Raw genomic sequence first — 25,405 nt, forward strand, 5'->3', positions numbered from 1 at the left:
TGAGTACTAAAATTAATGCGTGATTCACTATCTGTCACGATTTTCTCTTTACATTAGCAGTCATAATTAGTTACGCTTTCTTTAAAGTGATATTTTAGAGCGCGTGCCCCCGAAAATATCCTGAAAATAACTGTAATCTGGCTAAAATTTGTCGCACGCGTTAGGTCCAAAGTGCGATCTCTACGTTGCACTGCCAGTCGCATCGGCCAACTTCAACTTCATCGGAAATTTCAATATTGTCTATTGGACAGGAATGTTCGTAATTATGGAAGTTCGTAACTCGAATGTCCTTAAGTTGAGGTCTTACTGTAGTGCTGTTTCAACTGGCGTGGAGAGTTGCATGACGAGAAGCGTATCAGAAAACCTTAAAGGAACAGCCATGAAGGAAAGAAAAGGGAATTTTCATGAAAAATAATATTATCACATTTACTCAATTAAGATCTAGTTCTGCAGTTTTACACGTATTTGAGTGCAAGGAATGAGAGGTATGACAAAGTGTAAGCACACGAACTTTAGCAGGTGGAGCAATTTAACGAGTTGAGCAGGACAGAAGACAAAAAACGGACACGGTCGTTTGGATATCGGGAAGATGATAGCTTTCAAGTGCGGCTGGAAAATATCTAAATGCTCATATTAATTAAAGAATTAAAAAAATAATAATTTGGTCTTAATAATGACGGTATAAACGTCGAAACTAGTTGACAGCTAATAATAAAAAGTTTGTGGAATAGTACTGGTTTTGTTTCACCATGAATAATTCGTATTCCTTGGCTGCAGTAGCAATAGAAGATTTTCCACAACCGTTGCCCTGAGGATGATGGCAGAGGCAGCCGTAAAAACGTCGCACAGTAGGCTAGAATCTAAAAAAGCTGGCCAAAACCTCAAAAACAATTTTTATGAGCTAGGAATTTGAAACTTGTTGGGAATTTATGTAAGGGTATCCCTATTTTTTGGGCTAATTTGACCGGGATACAAGCTCTGTCATTATATTGTTAATAAATTTGCTGAAAATTGTGTTTCTTGCATTACCTGTTATTACGTTAGAAATTGCAGCATCTTAAAAAAGTGGGCCTCCCACCACAATGGGCTCCGGACCATCCACATCCTTAATTCGGCCCTTCTTACAATTTAGTGGCGCCACATGTACTTGTGGACGATTTTTAGTTTCTACCAATGCCTCATGTTATTCCACGACAGCTGTACACGCCTGTTTACACGGCATATTTATACTATAAAACAAGTACGAGTTAATTTGGGAATGCATGAGCGATTTTCGTGGACCGGAACGGAGCATGTACGAATGCATTAACCAAATTAGAGCTGGTTCTATTTTATGCGCATGCATTTGCAAAATTTTGGTGGTTACACGGTGCATTTTCGTCTTCATTAACGCATTCATAAATTTAGCCATTAACTCGTACGGGATAATTTACCGTGTAGACAGACCTTGATGAAGATAAAAGAATTCGAACGCTATAACTTCATATTTTCTTCACCGTGATCACTGACGTGCTCCGCTAAAGAAAATGCAAGTAACATATTTGTGAATAAAAGATGAACAAATGAACGATCATTTCCGTATCAGCTCCGGGCCACCCACATCCTAACGCCATCCCTGGTATGAAGGCATAATTTATTGCTAACTTTTCTATAATCCGGCCGTTGGGAATGAGGCACCATTTGAAATGGCGAATGTTTTCCGGAAGAGCGCAAATGTGTCCTTCCGTCGCCCAGGCAACAATCCTCGCCCCCACGTTCCCCAAATAAGGGAAGGCCAAGGAAGACCGGATTCGAGGAGACAACGTCCGACGCGGAGGAGAAAACATTGCGCATTGGAGCGAGAACAACTTCAAATAAAGGCACGGAGAAAGTGACTGTTCACCCGCATGTTAAAGAATAAATGTATACATATAACACTTACCGTGATTACCCTTGTATTGTAGCTCTGTGCCCCAGTGCAGGCTGGCCGTTTTCAACAATTATTAACAACAAAGATTTGATGCGAGGAATAGGTGTTTGGTAATATTTTTAAGAAATTTTTGCTGAACGATTTAAAGTTTTCCTGGTGAATAATAATCAGGAATAGGGCAGTTTCCTTCATCAAAGAAAACGAAAAGCATTGATTTTGAATCGTTACCCACCATTAGTGTATTCATAATGTACAAATTATCTGGCTTTAGAAATCCCAGTTTATACGAATGTTAATGGTGAATTTTAACCTCACTTGAAAAAGGCCAGATTGGCGCCCATGCGATGCCGCTCCACGTGACGTCACAGGGACCTAGATGCTATAGTAGTAGTCAGGAGTTTTACATCGTCAGAGATTACCAATGCATGCATGAGGCACAGAGCTCAGGGAAACATCTCGTAATAATCACCTATTAAAACTGCCTATGGTCGGAAAGTTTCCTTCGTTTGATAAGGTATTAATAATTCTAATTTAACCCAAGCGCTACCGGCTAGCAGGGTACTCTGCTTCCTGATAGCAGCCTGCATAGTAGCGGCACTCATAGGTCTCACACCAAGGTCGATTCACATGGCTGCTGCGGGAACCAGAACGACGACACACGGAGTTTTTCCCAGCATTCATACTTAGCCATCGCGTTTTCGCCCGCTTGAAAATTTTCACTTTTCATTTAATCGCGAAAAATAGATATCGTCATTTAAAAATCTAAAAGCGTGAAATACGTACTCCAGGAGTAATAATCTTTCGAATTAGGCAATAAAAAATAATAGGAAACCACCCTATTCTTCTCGAGCTCTGCACCAGGTTAATTCAGTCGCATTGGCCGACGTTTCAGAAAACGACTAGTCCTCCTTACTCTAGGCGTGTCACTGTCTGAATGTCCAATTTCATACTGAACCGAATCGACCGTTTGGTGAGAATAACAATAAGGCTCAGGAGTCATCCGATTGGCTGATGGTCTTTTGAAGTTCTTTATGCACTTTCCTCATGTTTTTAATTCAATTAATTACCGGTGTCCAAGTAATTAATTGCATATTCGTAAGTAGTCGTGTGAGACAAATTTACGTAGCTACTCGCGTAAGGGGAATGTTGACCCAGACTTTAATTTTTAAAGAAATAATGGAGACACGATTAGGAGGATAGGTAGGATCTAGTAATAATCAAAAAGAAGTATTTTATAATGTTTTCATAAGAAGACGAAAAGAAATAGCAAAAAAAGGAGTAGAAGTATCGATCCACCACAGAAATCTTCGCAACTATTTCATATTACCACAAATGCTCACGACCCGTCGTGGAGCGGTATTTTTCAAGACGCAAACACTCGCGTCGGGTGTTTGTGTCTTGAAAAATACCGCTCTACGGCGGGTTAATAAACGGGAAAAACGCTAAATTATGATTCAAAATGCTATATCTGTGAACAATAATGGCATTATAAGAAAGAGAAGAGTATGTTTTGAGATTGCATGGGACGAAAATTACTAAAATATTTAACTGAATGAAAATTTTAATCATTAAAAAAACGATGGGATCAAATATACCTACCCGACGCGATGCGACTACTTACGAGTTTATTCGATCATTTTAATTATTTGATTCTTCCAATTATGACCTATTCCTGTCTCATCTGGTCAATCTCTCCATAAACTATCATACCTGGACTGCGCCAGCAATTTATTTGCTAAAATAATAAAAAATAGGTTTACTTAACATGTTCACCAACGCTACTCACCCCATCCCTAATCTCGCCGGCCATACACTCATGTCAGAGCAGGTTTAAAACTTATTTATGAGATTCCCAATTCCACCATCGACCGCACTTTATTGCTCTCTTTTATCAATTTCAAAGTTCCACCCCGCTCCACCCGTTCTCATCCCCTAATCCACTTTTCCATTACCATGCACATTCACTCACTAAACGTTCATTTTTCTTCCGCATTGCTTCTCTATTGAACTCGCTCCCTCTACGCATTGACCCCTCTGCACTTCCATTGAAAGCCTTTATAAGATTTTCCTTTTCCTATCTGTCGCGTACCTAACCACCTTGTTCCTGCCGATTCTCGTTTTCTTTTTTTTTTAATTTGATTCTCGTTTCTACTTGTCATATTGTTTGCATTCCCTCAAATTTATGTATTGTCACCTGGCAACAATAAAATGGCAACACTGCTGTGTGTGGTCATTTATCTTTGAATTAAAAATAAATAAAATTAAATTTGAACTATTGATTTTTTTAAATCGTTAATCCCAACTATGCCCCATGGTGTAGGAAGTACTTAGGATGGCCTTTCGTTTACCATACGAAGGCAGATGACCAAAGGTCTGCAAGTGGGTCGTGATTCCCTTTTCAGTTCATGTCGCTCAAAACAGTCCAGCTATAGCGAGGGACGACCAAATGCATGCTTGCAGGGAAAGTCCGCACATAGGTCGAGCGCGACCTCGTCCCAGGTATGTCAGGAGAGCGCTAAACTGCGGAAATGATTTAGGGGATGGAATGTTGTCTTGAAGTCGCAGGACATGTTTAAAGGCCGTTTAACACGGGGCTTGCACAGTCTGAAGTGTGAACGATGGTGCAGTCAAAATATCGTCGTATAAAGCGTGAATTGGTACAACACATGCGAGAATTCGTGGACGTGAGATGACAAAATAGCCCCAGTACTAATTTCGTTCATGAAATCGCGCAATTTCACGCCATTTTAGAAATTAATGCAGCTCTAACCTGCGCAACTCCGTGCCCCGTGTAAAACGGCCTATTGGATGAATGAAAAGCACCCATATGCAGACATGCTTAAGTCATGCACTGCCTCTACGTGCACCGAGAATTGGAGAATAAAAATTAGTGTAGCATCTCTCTGAGAAACTCCATTTAAATTTTGTGAGAAGATTTTCGCAGCTTCTTTTATCTATCTTGTAAGTTTCTCTCGGGAAATGCTGCGTGAAAAACATTTTTCGCTCAAAGATTCACTCCTCTTAATGGGAGCGTTATCAAGAAAATGAGAACAACGCTATCGTCTCCATCTTATTAAGGATCCGTTGTCTAACAAATCGATCTAACAATGGGCATCGAATCCAATATTAGTTTGAGACGAGAACGTTGCTCTCATTCTCTTGATAATGCTCCTATTAAGAGGAGGGAAACGTTGAGCGAAAAATGTTTTCCACGCATCATTTCCCGAAAGGAACTCACATAAGAAACTCCATTAAATAATAAATTAAATAATGTTCACCTTATAAAAAACAGAGGAATTGTGTTATATGATCGCGATTTTGACAATTTAAGAGATGCACATTTTTCCATTCATCGCTTACTTGAGGGCCTATTTGCGTCGACAAATCAATGGTTTTTATCCTTTTGCATTTGAGTTGATGACGTCATGCACCGCTTCCGATCTGGTCCTCGCTTTTAAGCTACTCCTTGGCTTAACTAAATCACAAAGATAGTTGTATCTTAATTAAATTTCTATTTTCTATACGATTTAGCAATGATTAAGCTTACGATGCTTACGTTTCTCGCTTATATTAGCGTTAACTGTTGGATCCTCAATTCGATGCTAGATGGCGTAGGATCACCAGCCCTTGAGGTCAGGAATCGCTCACAAGAGTGTAGACAACGGGTTTAAGATATTATAGGAAGTGTAACCTCTAGTGAGTAGATTGGTGGCTGGATAGTGGGCCTTCCACCCTGTGAGTCACGGTTCAAATCCCGGCGTTGGCACCAGTGGCGTAGCCAGGGGGGGGAGGTCCGTGGGGTCGAAACATAAAAGCACAATCATTTTCCTTTATAAAAGAAAACAAAATATTGAAAAATCATGATTTTACAAAGTATTTTTTTAACAAATGAAGTTTTTTCGATTGTGAACAGTGCTAAAATTAGTTTAAACTCCATTACTTACAAGGGGAGACCACGTACCTTGCTCCACCTTTTTCAATGCCGTATTTTTTATGGCCTTCGGAATGGTGAACACATCTCTGAACTAGTAGTGGTTCCGTTGAATGAGCCTTAGTTTGGCTGTAATTAATTAATTTTCATGCGGTATTTTTTTACAAGTCGTATATAGTTGTAAAATTTCCCAGTGCTCAAAAATCGGGTTAGGTGGGGTAATGGTAGCGTACGTGATTCCCACCCAGGGGGCCAGGGTTCGGGGCTTCGTCATGGCAGTTGTCTTCATTGTGATCACACGGTCTCAAGTTTTTCATTAATTTTAATTGCAGCAAGCATAGACATGAGACAATTTTTTTATCATCATAATGGCATTTAGGTATTTAAGCAGTGCCATTTCAATCGCGGAGAAATGAAGGCTACACTTGCTACTCTTCCAAAAACATACCGAAGCATTACGTTGGTTGGTTGGTTGGGTAGAGGAAGCGGAGGAGCCCAAGGTGCAGCCACCTCCACGTGATGGGCTGTGGGTCACATGGCTAGCTTCTCTGGATAGGTGACCGAGGAGCTCTACATTTGCTGGATCATAGTAAATAATTACTTTTTCTGATCGCAAGGGAGGTGAATTTGACCCTTAGGGACATAAAACCGTCATAGTGAATCCCGAATGATAATTTCTATCTTCAGTGACATATTCTTACACGAAAATATAGTCAATATAGCTAGCGATGGCATAAAAGAGGATACACCTATCCTAGTGACTACCCTTGACAGCTTCATGATTTACACGTTTTTGACTGAAAAGCGCCTCTATTTCGCGTCATTTATCGCACGTATAGAGTAGAAAGAGACTGTGTGTTGCGGGTTGCCTACCCACAAAAACGGCTTTCGGGGACACGATAAAAGATCATTTTCTCGATAATTAAAAGGAATAGAGCTGACGTATTTGGTCTAAAATATCAAGGAAAGACCAATGCTATACACCTTTGGAAAAAATGAGTGCCTGCTGCAACAAAATGTAAATTATTTACATTTTTAACGTTTTTCGTTAAAAATTTCGCAATTTCAAGAGCAAATGGCGATCAGAACATATTAACCGATTTTGAAAAAAAATCATATCTGTAATACCCACCCAGGTACGCAAACGGGTATTACGATTCGCTCCTAAAAAAATGTGGCAAAACGAGGCACTCTAGTGTATACTCACCCCCTGCCAAACACCCTTGAGGTGGCTTATTAGGCATTATATAGATATTGAAGTAGATTTACACTGATATTTATAACTTTAGAAACGAGTTTTCTCTGCCGGCCGTACCCTGAACTAACGGTTATTTTGGGGTGCATCGCAACCGCGTTTCCCAGGGTCGTTGCTGTCTCCTCGGCAACTGAGGGCGGAGAAAGGGTATGAATTAGCAGGGATTGTTAACCGTTAGCTGAGGAGAATGGCCTGACGAACACTCTTCTGTCGGTTTAACTATGAGACGATACTAAGAAGATGCACCTGCTGGTGTACGCAAATTAAACAAAGGATAAAATTCACCTTGAAAATATCATATGGCTAAGCTGGAAATCGAACCATGATCTCCTAAATGCCGGTCAGGAATGCTACAAGTTACTCCACCAGGCTTGTTACACTGAAATATGTCTTTCTACCAAAGTTGAATAATTTTTATTCTTTCATTGGTATGAATTATGCGAATTTGAATTATTATCAGTGCAAAAATATTAGGGTGTTATGGAGGCTTTATAAACCGCATGATTCAGCATTACAGCTGCCCATAAAGACTGCAAGTAACAAGTGGCTTCCTCAGCAGTCACGCATTATTTCCTGGAGGGATTTCTTACGGGGATGTCATCGCAGGTTGGAATCGAACCTAGGGTTGGCAGGAAAGAGACGCACAAACCCAAACACACGCACACCCCCCTGCGTCTACCACTGATCATCTGGAAAGGAGGGGGGGATGGATTTCCCCTCCACCCCTCCCCACTTATGCAGTGACGCGGTGGCTGTGGGAGGGGCGGTCTCCCGGGAGACGGCTCTGAGGGGTAGGTCCAGCCACCGCCGCCAGATGGGAGTGCCGTCGCCGCCGTCGCCGTCGCCAGAGCCAGTCCGCCAGTCGCCTCTCGGCCTCGTCCCCGTGCGGTCGACGCCCTGACGCTTCGTTCTTGACTGTGCGTGGATTTCGCCCTTGCGCGCCCGGCCCATGGAAGGAGGAGACGCTCGAAAGTGCGAGTGGTTGTTGGCTTGAGGGAAGGTATTGCCGCCTGCTCGTGTTGTAAAATAAAAACATGCATATTTGTGAGTGAGAGTGCGTGATAGTGAATAGGTAAAGTTAACTGCAGTGCGTGTGTGACAAGTGTGATCGGCCGAGTGGGATATTGTGCGAGGAAAGGAAGGAAGGGCTGTTGGCTAGAGCGGTCGCCGTCGGCAAGATCAATTCATCCGTCCCCTCGGGAAGCGGTCCAGTTGCCACGACGACGACGGGTGAGTTGATTGCGAGATAAAAATGCTCTTCAATGCTAGGCTTGGTCGTGCGCACATTTAAATAGGCTTTTCTTGTGGTACCGGGTTCGAATCCCGACTGAAGTGAGGTTGATGTGGCGGGCAGAATTTTAGCTTCCCCCCTTCTCTTGGACCCGGTTTCAAATCTCGGCGGTGGCGAGGATTTTTCAGAGGCTGCCCGATCCCGTGAATGAATGCTTTGTTTCAGAGGCTATTGTGTCGGCTTCTCAGCGCGTGGGCCCGGGCTCAAACCACGACGGTGGCGTAAAATTTGCGATTATGCGGAAGAATGATGTGAGTCATCACGCAATACATTAGCTTCGGTGCATTCCTCGTAACCGTCTCTAAAAGATTAAAAATAATTTACTTATTAATCATTTAGTCAGTCAAAAGCCTGGAGAAAGGGTGATGGAAATCAGAAACTATTTAATTCAACAATTAATTTATTCTTGAATTGTCCGGGGCGTAACCACAAACAATGTGCACCTTTTGCTGTTGTGTGCGCGTGGTTTTCCTTATTTCTAAGAAGATACTTAGGGGCTATATTCTATTTGTATCTCCAAAAGGCTTAACTGAGCGCTTTTTTCGCGGCACCGAATTATCAGGGGCCATAAATATTTTAGAATCGATAGTACCACCTTGGTGAGTTTATTTTACGATTGGTTCACATTGAATTCCAACTCAAGTAATATAAACTCCATGGGCTGCCCAAACCCTGCTTGAGTTTTGAGTGGAAGACACTTCAAGCTCAACTCTCCGTCCGTCGCATGGGACGTTAAGCTGTGGTACCCTTGGCGCCTGCCGTAAAGAAGAGGCTGATGCAGTCGCCGGCATTAAATCCCACCCTTCCTTGCCTTGCCCTTCATTCAAGCTGAAAATGACCTCAGCTGTCCGTCGCCTCATCCAAATACCGTACCATTCGGGGAAAATCCTTATAACCCCAGTTAAAATTCTTGAAGTTGTAGGTGGCCCAGGGAACGGAATAAAACCTTATATAAACTGAAATGTGACATTATCACGCCTGTGGCTAAGACCGGGTTGAGATCTACCCTCGCATATCCAAACTAATCTTCGGGTTTAATAACTGAGTACGTGAGCGCGAAGTAAGGTATATATAATTATTTGCACCTGATTAAAAATTGATTTAAAAAAAGTGAATTCTTGGTATATACACTTCTTCACATAGTCTGGAAATTGTGAAAGTTGTCTGGAAAGGGTGGGAATTTCACACAGATGAGTGAGTGTGCACCCTCTTTCTGCTTAAACTTCTCGCTTTCTTTTAAGATTTCAAGAAAAAAATGCGCTTTATGTCTACGTCTACATCTATATAATACCCTGCAAGCAACCTCTACGATGTTTGGCTGTGGATTACCAATCACCATTATGATGCATTGAAGAGGATTACCACATACACACCACACGTTCATAAAAATCTTACGCAAAGTAACAAAAAATGCGACCACACTCATGCTAAGGCAAAACTTAGCTCATCTTAAAAAACTTAAATCATCAGGTAGATCCGTGCTAGACGCCGAAAGAATGATATTTGAAATCTCAGTTTTGCAGAATATATCCTTAATTTTCTTCTCGTGATCACGTCTCCCATAGTGCGACGGTAAACGAAGGATGTTTTTCGCGTCGCCTGAGAAAAAAATCTCCGAATTTACTAAGTAAATTTGACCAATACTTTGGTCCATACTCCTGTAAAGATTTCCATCCCAACTCGGCATAACATTCGCCTAACGTTGCACTTTTTATAAAAAAAATCAACTCGAATATGAGAGGCTTGGCGGTACATTCATTTCGTTAGGCTTTTCTTGTACGTCTTAAATTGGAAATAAATTTATTGATCAACTGACTTCGAAACCACTGGATGTGGTGCCCTGCGTTGAATTCCATATTTTTGGCTTGAGAAATATGTTCCTTCCCGACCAGGGTTCCTAGCAATGTCAGCAAATGAATATCCATGGATTTTGAGGGTAGGTTATTCGACCCAATGGTACCTTCGACCGTCTGACTTATAACTATCTGAAGTTCCAACCAAAATTATTTTCAAAACTTACTTTCGATGTATCCCTGATATTTCATCTTGAAAATGCGACGATTGTATTTTACGGTCTCTTTGGGGTTTGCGTGGTTGTTAGAATGTTGCCTTCCCACCCAGTGGTCCCGGGGTCAAATCCCGGTGAGGCTATGACTGCCCGATCCCTGCTTGAATGCTTTCTGGAGGGTAATTCAAGTGCAGCACGCCGTCCGTCGGGTGGGACGTTAAGCCGTGGTCCCCTTGGCGCCTGTCGTTCAAAGTAGGCTACTGCCGACGCCGGGTTCCTCTCCTCTCCCTTACCTTTGATTAAATACCTGTATTAATACCTTGGTGATTTAATACGTGAATGCATATGACATTTCCGACTTACGACCAATCCGAGCTACGATCAAATCTTTGGGACGTATCCTGTTCGGGGAGTAGGTACTGTACAGTGTACAGTCCTCCGTCCGTCGCATAGGGCGTTAAACAGTGGTCCTCTTGGCGCCATCCGTTAAGAGCATGCTAATGCCGACACCAGGTTTATCTCCCTACCACATGGTGTAAATGACCATAGCATACGGTCATCTACTCTGAATAACACACTCACTCAGCGATTCAACTCAATGGTTGGTTTGGTTGTTTGAGGGTAGAGCTCACCCCGAATTAAAGTATAGGGGTATGAATTTCACACATTCAGGATAGGGGGGCCAGCTCCTTTCACTAGTCCACGTCGCATAAGGAGAATTTCGTTTTGGGGTGTCCGAATGCTTCACCAAGGATTTCAACCCAGAATCCCTCTTTCAGAAGAAAAGCGCTTCCCACTACGCTACCACGCTCCCGTTGTTTCGCAATACCATGTATTTTGCGTATACGTGTTCTTATCACGGTATTATTATCAGCAGCGCATTGTTTCGCAATTTTGTTTTTACCGATTAGTAATAAAGTGCTCGACAAGAAAAATATTTATACAAACCACTTCATTCATTCACACGACGCCTTAAGCGTAAACATACATATAAATTCACTGGTAAGGAAAGAAAGAGATAGGAACATGCAATAGAAAAAGGAATAATATCCTTTTAGGCTAGATTCTGATGTTTAAATGATTTAATAATCTTTACTCTTCGACCTCTGCGACAAGAGCAGAGGTGTAACCACTTAATTTTTTCGGGAAACATTTTTGATCCGTCGTGAATTTCGGTTGCTTACTCGGACTCCATTGTCATCAAAGAATGACATCCCAAGTTACTGATGTGGGAGCCAAAGGAATGACGGATTTTTATTTATCCTTAAATCGTGCCCGAAACGTGAGAAAAAATGCCATCACGTCAGACGACGAGGAAGCAATTTATATCTCTCAAAAGTGTCATTCCCACCATCTCAATTTTCTCAATTCCGTTCAGACCGGAGATGGAAGATACGTTAAAACACTGGGAGTTGGGAGCGTGAAACGGAATGAGAATATTTCATTCTTTATGTTTCTACCTTCCCCTTTAATTAAAGGCTACGTCGTGTTGCCGCAACCAAATGGTGCTCATATGTGCAGATCTCTTGAACTGTCTCTGCAGGTTATTTCTCAAGTTGGGCGGGGACTCTCCTGGAAAAACTAGAATAATGGAAATTTATTTTATCTTCAAACTCATGGAATGGGTTGGAAAATTACAGAAATGTCTAGAAAAATCACATTTCCCGTAAAATTTGGATAAAGATTTCCTCGCATTGCGACCGTCAATTCTGAATCAGTTTTGTGCAGTTGAAATAACTTTTTCTACCATAAAATACTCGAATTAGCCTGTGGACGTAATCATAAAAAACCCATACTACCTAACGGTGTGAAAAAATATCATTCTCTCTGAACTATTAACTCATAATTTCAAAATTAATGAAAAAGAAAACACGGAGATTTGCTGCCCATTTTTCATGAGTTGGTGGAATATATTAATTAAATTTCGGCTCATTAACTCGTTCAGTTCTCACTCGTTCAGTGCTCATTAAGAGAAGCTGCCTGAGAAAAACTCCAAACTTTGATAAGTAATTTCAGGCTATATTCTGGGCATCACCGGTGCGGTACTTCAGCTTCGACCCAGAAACCGTTTACCATTCAAGTTTTGTGGATTGTTCCACAGACAATAATGCAGTCATCCCTTCGCGACAGCTTAGTCTCTGTATTAGTGTCGATTACCTCTTTTGCACAAACGGTATACGTTAGTAAGTGCAGCTGAAAGATATGTGAATCCCACGATATGAACTAGCAAGTCTGTGCTGTGAAATCTCGCTTTCCAGCGGATAACTCGCTCTAGCTTAGATAATCTTCATGCATGGATATACTCGTTCTAATAAAGCATGAATCACTCCTTACAAGCCAGAAGTGCTACACGAGCATGTATATATAAAGCTTAATTTTACTAACGGTTAGTAATTGATGAAAGCATATCCATGCAAGTTTGGAGTGATGGAAAGGGCATTAGCGCAGGTTTGAGGCTCTCATCTGATCATGGCTTCAATGAAGCCCTTTCTCCCTCGCTTTGCCATTCTTGATGGATCGCTAGGGCATCTAGTACCATGAGTCTCACCACAAGCGCCGTGGGAAGTCAGGAACCTGGATAGCGTAGTGGTCTGTGCAGTGGCCCGGAAAGCCTGCATCTTCATCCGCATATTACCCTGTAAGTCTTCAACAGAGGTGTTTGGCAGGGGGTGAGCCATCACCAACATGCACCAGAGGATTGAAATTTATACTTCCAATAATATGCACTACGCAACACGTACGGTGCATATGACGCATAATCTACTATACCCTACTCAAGAAGGCAGTCTGCCTATGAAAATAGAAGATCAGATCATATACATAAATAAAATAAGACAGATAGGCTGTAGAACAGACAGAGTTAGAATGTCTTTTTTTCCACGATCATTAAGAGATTATAACGGCAGCGTTAGAACTCATATATAGATTAGGTGTCTTGTAGTTTAACCTACCTACTCGTGTAAAACTTATTGCATATATCTGAATTTTATTATTATTTCCAACAGCGTGTGGTAGCATAATTTGTTAGTATACGTGACGTTTTTTGGAACGTGTGATGTGCATGTGGGAATCCAATTGCATGCTTCATGCTGTTGATCGATCACTCCCTGCCAAACACCCTGTAGGTGGCTAGGATGTAGATTATGCAGATGCAGAAAATGCAAAAAACGCTGTTAGAAGTACTAGGAAAATTCATAATCCGCAAGACCCGTTGTTCGATTCCCGATCCGGGGGATTTTTTTCTCATGGCATTTCATGTAACCATAACATTCATACCGTTAAACAAATTAGCTTTCGATGTAAGGGTGTATGTGCTGCATCCCGTGTTGCAAGGACCAATGAAAGCTTAATCGGAGGTCCAAAAGCAATAAAGATATAGTAATTATTGTAAAGCGTTCTGTGCGAATGCTTTTTTCAATCTTGTTGCTGCAACGACTCTGAGCGCTTATCGAATGGTCATAGAGTCCTTTTACGAACCTTTCAATGATATTCGTCGCACGAGCTCCGATTCAGTGACTAACATTCCCTCATACGGATCCACAATGCATTCGATACGTTGTCGGAGGCAATGTATTTAGTACAAGTTCCGAAAGGGATCAAACTGGGTCACATTCCTCGCTTCTCAGTGGGAACTTACCAGAACAGCTTTTTCCAGTCATGCACTCTTCAATCCACTTCTGTCATTTCCACGAAGTCTGTCGTAATTGTTTCGACGGAAACCTCGACGCAACGTCCGTCTCTAAACATTCACTCGATCCCTTGGTATTCAGTGGCGACTGAGGTCATTTGCACCATAAGGAGGGATTGGGAAGTGGCAAATATAGATACTCATTTTGACACATTTCGTCTTAGGAGCTCCATCCCGATTCTGCATGAATTCCTGCAACCTTCCTAATGACGCGGTCATTATCAGAGCAACGCTTAAATCCACTTAAACAGTAAATTATATAAAAGTCACAATCAATATCGGGAAACATTAAGCATGTACTTCAGCGCAACTGAGTGTTGGGCAAACGGTTTCAACAGTAGTTCCTTGACGCCCGCATCAGTATACGAGTTCAACGGTCGTACTTAGGTGCGATAACGGCTTATTTTAAACTAGATCACCCAATGATCTGTTGTATTTAATTGTAATGCATTCTATTTGAATTTTAATTATGATATTTTCCCATTAATATTTTAATAGTTCTGGAAAACATTTAATATTGACATATTAACGGTTTCGAGTTCACAGACCTTCTTTGGCTCTTTATTATTATTACGAGGGTTGCTATTTTTATTTTTTGTCCTCGAAAACAATAAGTGTTGCTTGGTGAAACAGGACATTTGTATTGGAAGGTTGACATTATTGAACAAAACCTTTCAATAATGTAAACATTGTAAAACCTTGTAATTATTTTTCAGTTGTTTGCGATTTTTGTTGGTTGCAGTACCTAATTTGTAAAATTCATCTCGGGGAACAAATGGAATTGATGCGCGAAACATTTCGTGCGATTATTTTTCATACTTTCCAGCTGGATTATCAAGATAAGATTATATCGAAGGGCCTACAGCCTTGTACGGTATTGAAGCATCAAAATGCAGCATAGTGAAAAACTGGTGCTACGAATTCAATCGTGGCCGAACTTCGCTCTAGGCTGAATCCCAGGAAGTTCACCGAAAATCGTTATTAATCGTTACCTAAAATTTCATCAAAACTCCTTCTGTTGATATAATATCACTAATTGCGTAATTTACAACCGCCATCAGAAAAGTGATTCAGATTCATCAGCTCCTGTAAAGTTTCCCATCCTAACCCGCCTCGCATATTGAAATCAATGGACTTTTTACCGTGATAAATCATCATGGCTGCCCTGCGCTCTGCCATCTTGACGGCTCTCGAATGAATTTACTGAGGAGAATTTAAAGAGAATGTCAGCAATTATTTTAGCAGGTATTGTGGATAGTTAACGATATTTAAATGATCTAGAAGCACTTGGATTCATCGCGGGGACTGAATGCATTCTCCCAGCCCACGGGGCTTATTCTCTATTTCCGAATACAAATGGTTGCATTTGGAAAGATTTTTGGCTTTCAAATGAATGGTTCAATGAGTTTTAATCTCTGCTCGAGGTAACGACAGCGACACGATGGAAATAAAACCTTTCCCGCTTACACACAAAAGTGTCTGCCTCGTATTGCCCATCCTAAAAATTTCTTATATTCTGTCTGATGAGCCGCTACTCACGCGCCGTAGGCGGACACTTATTGAACTTCCAAACAATGACCGTATTTGGCTAAATCTGTCACGTCATCCGATTATTTCTATTTGACAATCACCTTTTGTTCTTTGCCGATAGGAGTCAGTTATATTTCAATGCCAGTGTACTTAGTCCCCAAACATCCTTTCCAGCTTCCCGGATGAAATGTTTATCGTTCGCTTGACAAAGACATCGGGCGATGCGTCGCGATGTGTACTTAACGTACCAGGGGAATCTTCCACGGAGGGAATAATATTTGTCCACCGGCTGTCACACAATCTCCACAAATGTCGAAAATGGAGATAAGGCGACTTTAGTCTTTGTGTCTCCCTCCACAAATATTACTTCCTGATCGCTGTCGGCAACCCATGTCGCCCAGAAAACGTGTCTGGAAACTCCTCATGTGACAGGCGCTGCGCCGAGGAAATTGCTGGCGTTGCAACGTAATTACTGATGACCATGCGCCCTTGTGAACTTGTAACGTAAACTACACCTGCGGCTTATTATGAACTCATAGCAGTTTAGATGGATAGATGCTTAGATATATTTTCACGTTATCTGCTTATAAGGAAATAAAATCATTTGAGATTTTACGCTAAAATCGCATATTGGAACGGTGCATTATTTTTTTGTCACTCTTTGAAACTTAGTATGCGTTACAAAGAACGCACCGGAACAAAAATCAGGGGTGTTTGTATGTTCTTGAAAAATAAAGTATTTGTTGTTTTTTTGATAAATGCGATGGTGGGTGGCGTAACATGGTGGAACTCCTTCATGATGCACAAAGGGTAAGAAAAAAGAATTTGCTGTTCCACAGAATGAAATATATATTTTCGATGTATTTTTTATTGGTAGAACTCCAAAAGTTGATGTTTTGGCCGACATTTTTTATTTTCACCCTGTTGCGCGTCTCAAGGAAGGAACTGGCCCCCATATTCTGAATGTGTGACATTCATGCGTTTGTGGTTCAGTTCGTTGTTCACTCAACCCTCACCTATTCCACCAAACCTAAGTGTTGAATCAATAAGTGAGTCAATGCAAAAAAATCAACAGTTAATCAACTTAAGAGAGCGTGAGGTTATAGTGTCCCAAAGTCAGAGGCTATTTTCAAAGCAAAATTTATCACAAGACCTGGGCTTTAATTTAAATAAAAAATTTTTATCACAAAACGTAAAGATGCTTGCCTGAAGTTTGATTTATTTTAACATTTCTCAGTACTGTGAGTAGAACTTTAATGAATGATAAGTGGGACTCAGTCCTCAATTCATTCTAACGCGCACACTCTTTTTCTACGACTCAGGGGGTCTTGTATTTTTTGTTAGGAAAGTCTGACTGGTGTCCAGTGTCTAATGATGGGAGTTGAAATAATTGATTGATACCTTGTATGTGCAATTCTTCATGGAAAATTTGTTTATATCTTTCTCTAGTATTCTCGTACATTATTTGCCTTAATATTATAAAATATAATATGGTACATATTATAATAAATTTTATTTGACTACAGAAAAATTGGAAGGTTATAGATGTTTTTGTAAATATTATTTTAAAATTGCCTTGTTCCTTGGTGGTACGTCCCGTTTTGCGTTTAATAATTACTTATGAGAAAAATTTAAGACAAGATATCAGAAGGAACATAAAAATATATAATCATAATTTCCTACTCCTATTAATTAAGATGATACATTGAACTGCAGTCGGCGTACATAAACAAATCCCTCGCGAAGGCATCTTTGATACCATTCGATGTGTGAGCTTGCCTTTTTTCCGTCATTCTTCCTCAATTCCCACGCTGGACATATGGAGGGAAGTCGGTCAAGACGGGCACGTTGTGATTCGAACGATTTCCTCGTAAATGCCGTTGGACTAACGACTCATCGCTGAGAAACTGGAAAACATCAAGAAGTCGGGTGGACGCGGAATAATGACCGCTGAATTCCCGGCGGCAGTGCTGAGCAAGGAATGCGAGCAAGTCCGACTGTGTCCGTCTGTCTGTCCTCAAACTCGCCTCGCCCACGTGACTGTGAACGCGTCAGCGTGACGGGCAGCGCGATGCAACGCGCCACGGCCGTGACTCCCTCACCGTTTGTGATTGAGCGGGAAGGTGAGCCTACAAAACCAAGATGAGACTACTTCTGTATCTACGTATACCACGCGCGCCACCTCTAGGGCGTTTGGGAGGGGGTGATCAATCACCTAATAATACCTATAATATATTGCCTTTTTCGCCGAAGAGTGAATTTTTATTGAAGCTATGACTTCCACTCTAGAGGCCGTTTTACAAGGTACACGGAATTGCGCAGGTTAGAGCTGCATTAATTTCTAAAATGGCGTGGAAATGCGCGAATGCATGATCGAAATTAGAACAGGGGCTATTTTGCCGTCTCTCATCCACGCATTCTCGCATGTGTTCTAGCAATTCACCGCTTTACACGACGCAATTTTTATTGCGCCTTTGCACGTACGTCAGATTGCGCAATTCCGTGCACGGCCTGAAGACATTTGGCCGCTTGTGTTCAGTATATGACAGGCCGCGATTTCCACAACGGCAGCAATCTACTTGGCATCACATTAGCATGAATAGTTTTATTTTTCGGATATATATGGTGCTAATAATAGTTTATCCTTAGATTTTTTGCATGGATGGATTTTAAACGATGCAATATATCACAAACACGTGTGAACGCTCACATATATATGTGTGTGGGATATATATGTTTGCTATTATGGGGTATTGGGTAGATGTAGGTTGTAGGTGTTATATTTCGTCATTTGCGCGCGGGAGGACGAACTAGTAGCATTGTGGGTCATTGCCCCGCGGGTCAACGCCGAAGGCCAGAGTCGTTAGGGGAGTATGTGATTCGTCGAAGAGTGCTTTGACCGATCCTCCACTAATTCTCATCTAAATGACTCGGGACTGATATTATAAGCGGCGACTCTCCCGTCATTAAGATTCTCTCACTAGATGGCCCGCCAAACGCACTCTCCTTCCCACATTCTTCAGCGGATATTTCTTGGAGCGTGGGAAAGAGACGGAAAGAACAGGACGAATTATTCTTCTCACATTTATGACAACAATCAGTATACTCACCGCCGGAATAGCCTGAAAACTACCGCATGGGTGCACGAGACAGAACGCAATACCATGGAATGGCGACTGATATTTTTTATTATAGTGTAATTGAATTCATAGAAATTGATTTAAAAATTTAGAGAATATGAACATAATATTGTATCATAGCAACTACAAACAAACTGAAAAAATGCATAAAACATATGCCAAATCAATTTTCTTAATTTTATTACAATAATTAATAGATCGTCATGGTCCTGCTAAGCAAATAATAATAATTTGTTTATATATTTGCAAACTCACTAAAATTTCAAAAACAGAACTCATTGTAAATATATTGTAATAGAATTCACAGAAATTGATTTTTTAATGTAGAAAAAATTAACACAATATTGTAACATAGCAACTACAAATAAACTTAACAATTACATTAAAGGTATGACAAATCAATTTTCTTACAATAATAAATAGATCATCATGGTCCTGCAAAGCCATTTATGGCTTGTCAGCAGGTCCCGTATAAAACTAATTTAGTGAATAGAAATATTCAAACAAAGGAAATATCTCCCAAGGATTTCATATCACCATTTAATTATATTTTTCATAAAACCAATCTTTTAGTTGTAGCTTTAGCACTGAAAATTTTTCTGTTTATTCTATGCATTGGGGAAGGCTGTTTGACAATTTTATTACGATAATTGTAGTGGTAATATTCATCCATGGCTTGGAGAAGCAAACGCAGATGTTGTCAGTTATTGTATAAAACACGTTTATGCAACAAAATATTTAAAACACAACCGTTGAAAAGGCCAGTTTGAAGTATTCTAGTGGTTAGTACAATGGATTATCACGTAGTTATTTTTCCAGTTCATTTATGAATTTTGTAGTGCTCAATTAGCAGAAACGAGGAAACCAAGATCGCTAATAACGATCACGAACGTAACGAAATCTCGCCTATAACAAGGTGAGTTTACATACCGTTGTACTTTCCTATGATCACCAATGTTAATTTCCCCACATGTAAAGAGTTAGGATGATACGAAATGCCCGCTGTTACGAACTATTCTTTGGTCCCTTGGGGAATTATTTCCTCTTTTATGAGGAAATGAATGCCATCTTGGCTACTTAGCCGTTCCTTACCTTATCGTCAGTTGTTCTTACATGTGGTCATCACTGTTGATCTTAAAATCCTTACATTAGGACGGATTGAAAAGGTGGGAAGATGGTTGGATGTTACAGATATGTTGCTTAAATAAAGACGATTTATGGAATATTAGCCGACAATCCTGTGGTGTATATAGCAAAATCCTTTATTGTGAATACGACGACACCCCGTTTGTAACAAAATAAAACGATGGTCCCCTAAAATTCGTTGTGAGTGGGTGTTACAGTTTTTATTCCGATTGTGTCGACATTTCTATTTTGCCAACGTGCCTTGGTTTCAGTAATAACATTCCTTTCCTGATTACCTAAAAGTGGCGCGGTAGTTAGGCAAAATTTTATAATGTCATAATTCTTAAGGCATAATGAGCATTGTATTAGCTGTTTGGTCAAAATGACAGATATATTTTAGTATTAATTATTAATTTTCTGAGGCTTAGATAAATATTGACGAAGCATTACCAGCATGCAAATTTACAAATGATATTTCTAGAACATATCGCACTAATTGCCTTTCTTGTGGCCATCAGTCGGTGAAGAGTAACTTGTTGAGCTTTTTTCGAAACTTTTCTTCAGTAATTGCGTTTATCTTCACTATATTAAACTACGTTTCTCGAACGAATGTGAAACCCTGACATAGTTCTTGTCTTTCTACGTCACTACATCCTGAAATCAGTGTGCCGGTGATTGGACTAACCGACTCGAGGGTGGAGACAATTTGCGTGTTTGTTAATGAATACACTCCTTGTCCCTGCCCTCTCGCGGCCCTAATATGAACCAAGGATCATCGTAGAGGACGACCTGAAAAAAAAGCGAATCACTTAAACCGCCCCATTTCCGTTGCCCTCTGTCGGCCTTTTTTTTTTCAAGTGAATGGACTGTTTCATTCCAAAGGATTGATCTCGAGATGTTTTACGTAGATAGAAAAGCAAACTGAGCTTCAGATAGGGCATTTTCTGAGATAAGTAACTGAGGGTCAAAAAATTAATGACTGGCCACATATGTTTGAACTTGAAATAATCAGGCCATTTCAAATGCATCACGTTGATAAGCTCTGAGATTACGAATATGTAACCTATCGTAGGCCGGATTTTCGGGAACATAGAGCGGCCTAAAATGAAATGGAGATAGAATCGACGTCAATGTTCCTTGTTGGAGGAAATTTAAGCCGTGAATTCCAAAGCAGAAAAAATAAATTCATCAAATAATTGAAAAAATAAGACTTTCTCTGCACATTTAAAAACTTCTTACCCCATCAAGTTTTCCCCAACGAAGAGATACGTTGTTTCATTTAATATCCACCCATGTGTTGACCTTCATTATTCGTGTAATGTCATTCAGTCTGAGTCGCTCTCTGCTGGTCTTAAGATTAATTCTTATGTATTTTACAGCTTATACATGTTATCAGTAAAACTGGTTCGTTTTAGTTAACAGTTCCACCCACTTTACGTCGTGGACTTTCTGACTTAGGGATTCTGCTATCTGAGACATGTGGCTACTCATTTAATATTATATATATAGTCTTCAACCGCTTTTTCCGAAATTGTCTTCAACGACCTGTAAATGATGACCAAGCTATTTATTTCTCCTCGCATTTGAACATTCCATGTACATTATTTTGCCTGATTTCCCCCCAGGTGATCCCGGAATCATTCATTTCAAACACTGTCCACCCGTATTAACATTATACGGTAGCACCAAAGCTCATGAGCTTCGATGTTTTTCTTGTCTGCTACTCTGATTGTCCACGTTACAAAGCTTTGTTGTCGAAGTTGTCAAAGCTTCATGCCCCACACTAAGTAAGGTCTTAGTCGGTTCATATGCATCTCACTTTAGTCCAGTGTATCTCCTAAGAACATCAACTTTGAAGATCCGTCATTTAGAAAATCTTTGAATTAAGCATAGTAAATTATGCTATTAAAAAATCAGTTTAACAAATACATATAAAAAATAGATTAAAATAATTTAAGGTTTCAAAGATTACCATCGCGTAAAAGTACAAAGTCAGCATACAAAAAATCACACGTTTTCTATTTATTTGGGTTAACCTATTTTTGTAATCACGGATGTAAATTAGTCTAGGAGGGCAAACTATTCCTTCGGAACGTTGAGCGCTGGATGTTTTATAATTACCTAGTAATATTATTTGGCTAAATATTCGGCGGTCGGCGGCTGTATATTAGTGTTGGAATGCAAATTATGTCCTCTAAACATTGAACGCTAGATGACATTTTATAATTATCTAGTAATCTAATTTGGCTATATTTTGGTACGTCCTAATATGCCTTGTAGGTGGCCAGTGAGCATGTTTCCAACGCTCCTAATTTTTAACACGATTCCCTCAGAGAGGGAAAAATTCCCTCCCAGCCTCCATCCCCCTTCCACCAGTCGCAGCGACTGTTGCGTCACTAGAAACAGGGGCGGATGCACCGCATCACGAATTCACTCCGCTAGGATGCAACGGCAAAACCAAACAGGTCAAGGACGAATCCCTCCACACACACACACTACCCAAATATGTATTACAGTTTCTACCTAGATGCGAATCGGGTCAGCGGGTGACCCTTTTGCCAGAAAACTAGGATAGATGGATAGATGCTAGCGCGACGACCTACTTGTAGTCCCGGCACTCGTGGAAACGGGTCAAGGATTAAGCCTATCCGCTAAGTTATTATTCCATTTCCTGAAACACTCCAGAAGGAAGAGGAACATCAAGGAATTGGTGGAAGAAACTTGTGACTTGGCTAAATGGAGGGGTAGGGTACAGCAATCAAATGATAGCAATTGTATGAATGAATAGTGGTGGGGACAACTGAAAGATAAGTTATGTTAAACTTGGTAAAATTGAACTTTTCCACAATTATTTCAATGCGCGCCACGCGCTTCGTCTCACACAGCCATCTCTGGTAAAATACATCATCTCCAACGCATCGCGCGCATTACAATAATAGGGTGGTTTCCTATTATTTTTTTATTGCCTAAATCGAAAGATTATTAATCCTGGAGGACTTATTTCACGCTTTTAGATTTTTGAATGACGATATCTATTTTTCGCGAAAAGTGAACATTTTCAAGCGCGCGAAAACGCGACGGCTAAGTATGAATGCTGGGAAATCCCCGTGTGACGTCTTATCTGGTCCCTGGTACCGCAGGTGAGGTGACCTTGGGGCGAGGCTTTGAGCACTGATACGACGCAGGATGCTAGGAGGTAGCAGAGTACCCGGCTAGCTGGTAGCGCTTGGCTTAAATAAGGATTATTAATACCTTATCAAACGAAGAAAACTTTCCGACCTTAGCCAGTTTTAATAACTGATTATTAAGACATGTTTCCCTGAGCTCTGCGCCTCATGCATGCATTGGTAACCTCAGACGATGTATAACTCTTATCTTCTCGTATAGAAACTAGGACCATGTGACGTCACGTGGAGTGGCATCGCATGGGCGCCAATCTGGCCTATTTCAAATGAGGATAAAATTGACCATTGCCATTCGTCTAAACCGGTATTTCTAAAACAAAATGATTTGTATATTATGAATCCACTAGTGGTGGGTAACAATTCGCAATCAATGCCTTTCGTTTTCTTTGATGAAGGAAACTACCCAATTGTGAAAAAGTGCAGTTACATTTTGTTTTTATATGTAAAACTGCCCCGACGTGATGGAATTCAATAAATTCCGAAACTTTTGCCACCAATGATTTTTTTTTGATCGCCTAAACTGACGACCTAAACTCGATATTTTTTACGGGTATATATTATGATTAAAGGTCTCTATTCAATGCACGAAGAAGCAACACCAATTAGTTAAATGCGCAGAATTTCATAGTAATTGCGGATTGCAATGAATGATTTTTTGATCACCCAAAATGAAGACCTACTTTCAATATTTTTGATGGTTATATGAATTAAAGTATTCATTCCGTGCTCGGAAAAGCAACACCAATAACCTAAATAGGTGAAAATGCGAAAATAATAATAAAAAAGTGCAATTGCATTTTAGTTTAGCATGTCGAACTTCCCTTATGTCAAGGCTGAAACTTTAAAATTTACGTATGAAAGAATAGCTTTCCGGGAAACCAACAGATAACTACTTCAGGCAGATGAAGGAGAAGCATACAAGCAGGGGCGAAAATATTGGAGGGTCCGATACCGGGGGTCTTGCCTCGGGAAATTTTCTAAATTTCAGATGAAAAATAGTGATTTTTAAAGTTTTTCTTTTTAAAGAATTTTAGAATAGTCAATGATCAACATTAGAACCCCGAATATTAGACTCTCGATAACTCGAAACTCCATGAAACTCGACTAGCCTGACACATTTTTTGGCATTAAAAAAAGAAACGTAACTGTCGTAAAAAGCTAATTTAATTTACAATAATAATCATTTTTATGGACTATTACAGAGCAGTGAATATGTAGCTCTGTTAAGACAGAAATATAGTTAAATAAATCATAAACTATCACTAACAGAATAAATGACTAGATTGAAATTACTTAATTTCATTTAATTATTGGGGCTCCACCCGCTCCAAACGAATTTTGGGGGGGCTCGGGCCCCCTTAAACCCTATCGAGTCGGTGATACTGCATACAAGTAGGAAGAATATAAGGTAACAAAAGGTAAAAACATGTGAAAGGCATAAATGGAAGGCAGTTGTGTACCAATTTTACGATTACATTACTACGAATGGATAATGGAGGGAAAAAGCGAAGGCAAAGAAACTCGAGAAAGACCTAGAGACATGTACTTGGGGCAGATGAAGAAGTACATGAGTGGCCCGAAGTACCTAACTCAGGATAGGGAGAGATGATGGCTGTAGTGTGCATATTTTAGGATTGCAAGAGTATGATTAAAAGTTTTCCTTCCACGCACGACAAAGCAACACCATTAGGCCAACATCGGCAGAATTGCAATCCAAGTATACTATCTTAGCAAATACCATGTTAATCTAAGTCTTGATTTTTAATTTCTCCCATAAGCGTGGCCATGATTTTGAAATGGGTTTACCGAAGATTTCGGGGCCCTTCATGGGTGTATGGAAAACACCTCAGTGTAAAGGGTTGGGTTGGGGTTCTGGGGATTTTTGATGTCGAAAAGTGACTTTTAAGACTCAAAAACAGTAATTTTGTACGAGTATTTATTAAAATAAAGTATTTTTTTATTAATAGAGTCCATCGCACTCGTTTTTCCCGCCTCTTTTAAAAGCTCAAGGGTTATGGTAACCCGGAATCCCCCCCTCCCTATCTACGCCACTGCTTATAAGATTGGAAAACATTGCTTAAGGTTATTGCAATTTAATCGTCTTCTCTGTCCCATCCCTTTCCTACTTGACTCTTCGATGTATCTAATCTATTTATAGGCCAGAAATCCTTTCCTTTCCATTCGATGCAAGTCACTACACTACCTGTTGCTTCCATCACATTCATATATAATCCTTTTCATGGTTACTGAGAGGCGTTAGTGAGCACCACGAACGAGTCAAAGTACCGTATAAACTTACGACAAAGATATGAGTCCGATTTTTCCGCTATAATGCTCGGAAAA

The 25,405-nt window shown here is 40.4% G+C and overlaps 1 protein-coding gene across 2 annotated transcripts in view; it reads left to right on the forward strand.

The window, feature by feature from the left end:
- Positions 1-25,405, forward strand: part of LOC124163280 (transmembrane protein 198) — a 190,101-nt gene that overhangs the window by 53,872 nt on the left and 110,824 nt on the right. The window contains exon 1 of one of the 2 annotated variants that reach the window (XM_046540075.1): positions 7,958-8,325. The exons of the other annotated variant lie outside the window; for it this stretch is intronic. The gene's annotated coding sequence lies outside the window, so the exon portion shown is untranslated. Of the gene's footprint in view, positions 1-7,957; positions 8,326-25,405 lie in introns of those variants that run through there. 2 annotated transcript variants of the gene reach the window in all.

This window comes from Ischnura elegans, chromosome 8 (genome assembly GCF_921293095.1).
Source record: "Ischnura elegans chromosome 8, ioIscEleg1.1, whole genome shotgun sequence".
NCBI lineage: Eukaryota > Metazoa > Arthropoda > Insecta > Odonata > Coenagrionidae > Ischnura > Ischnura elegans.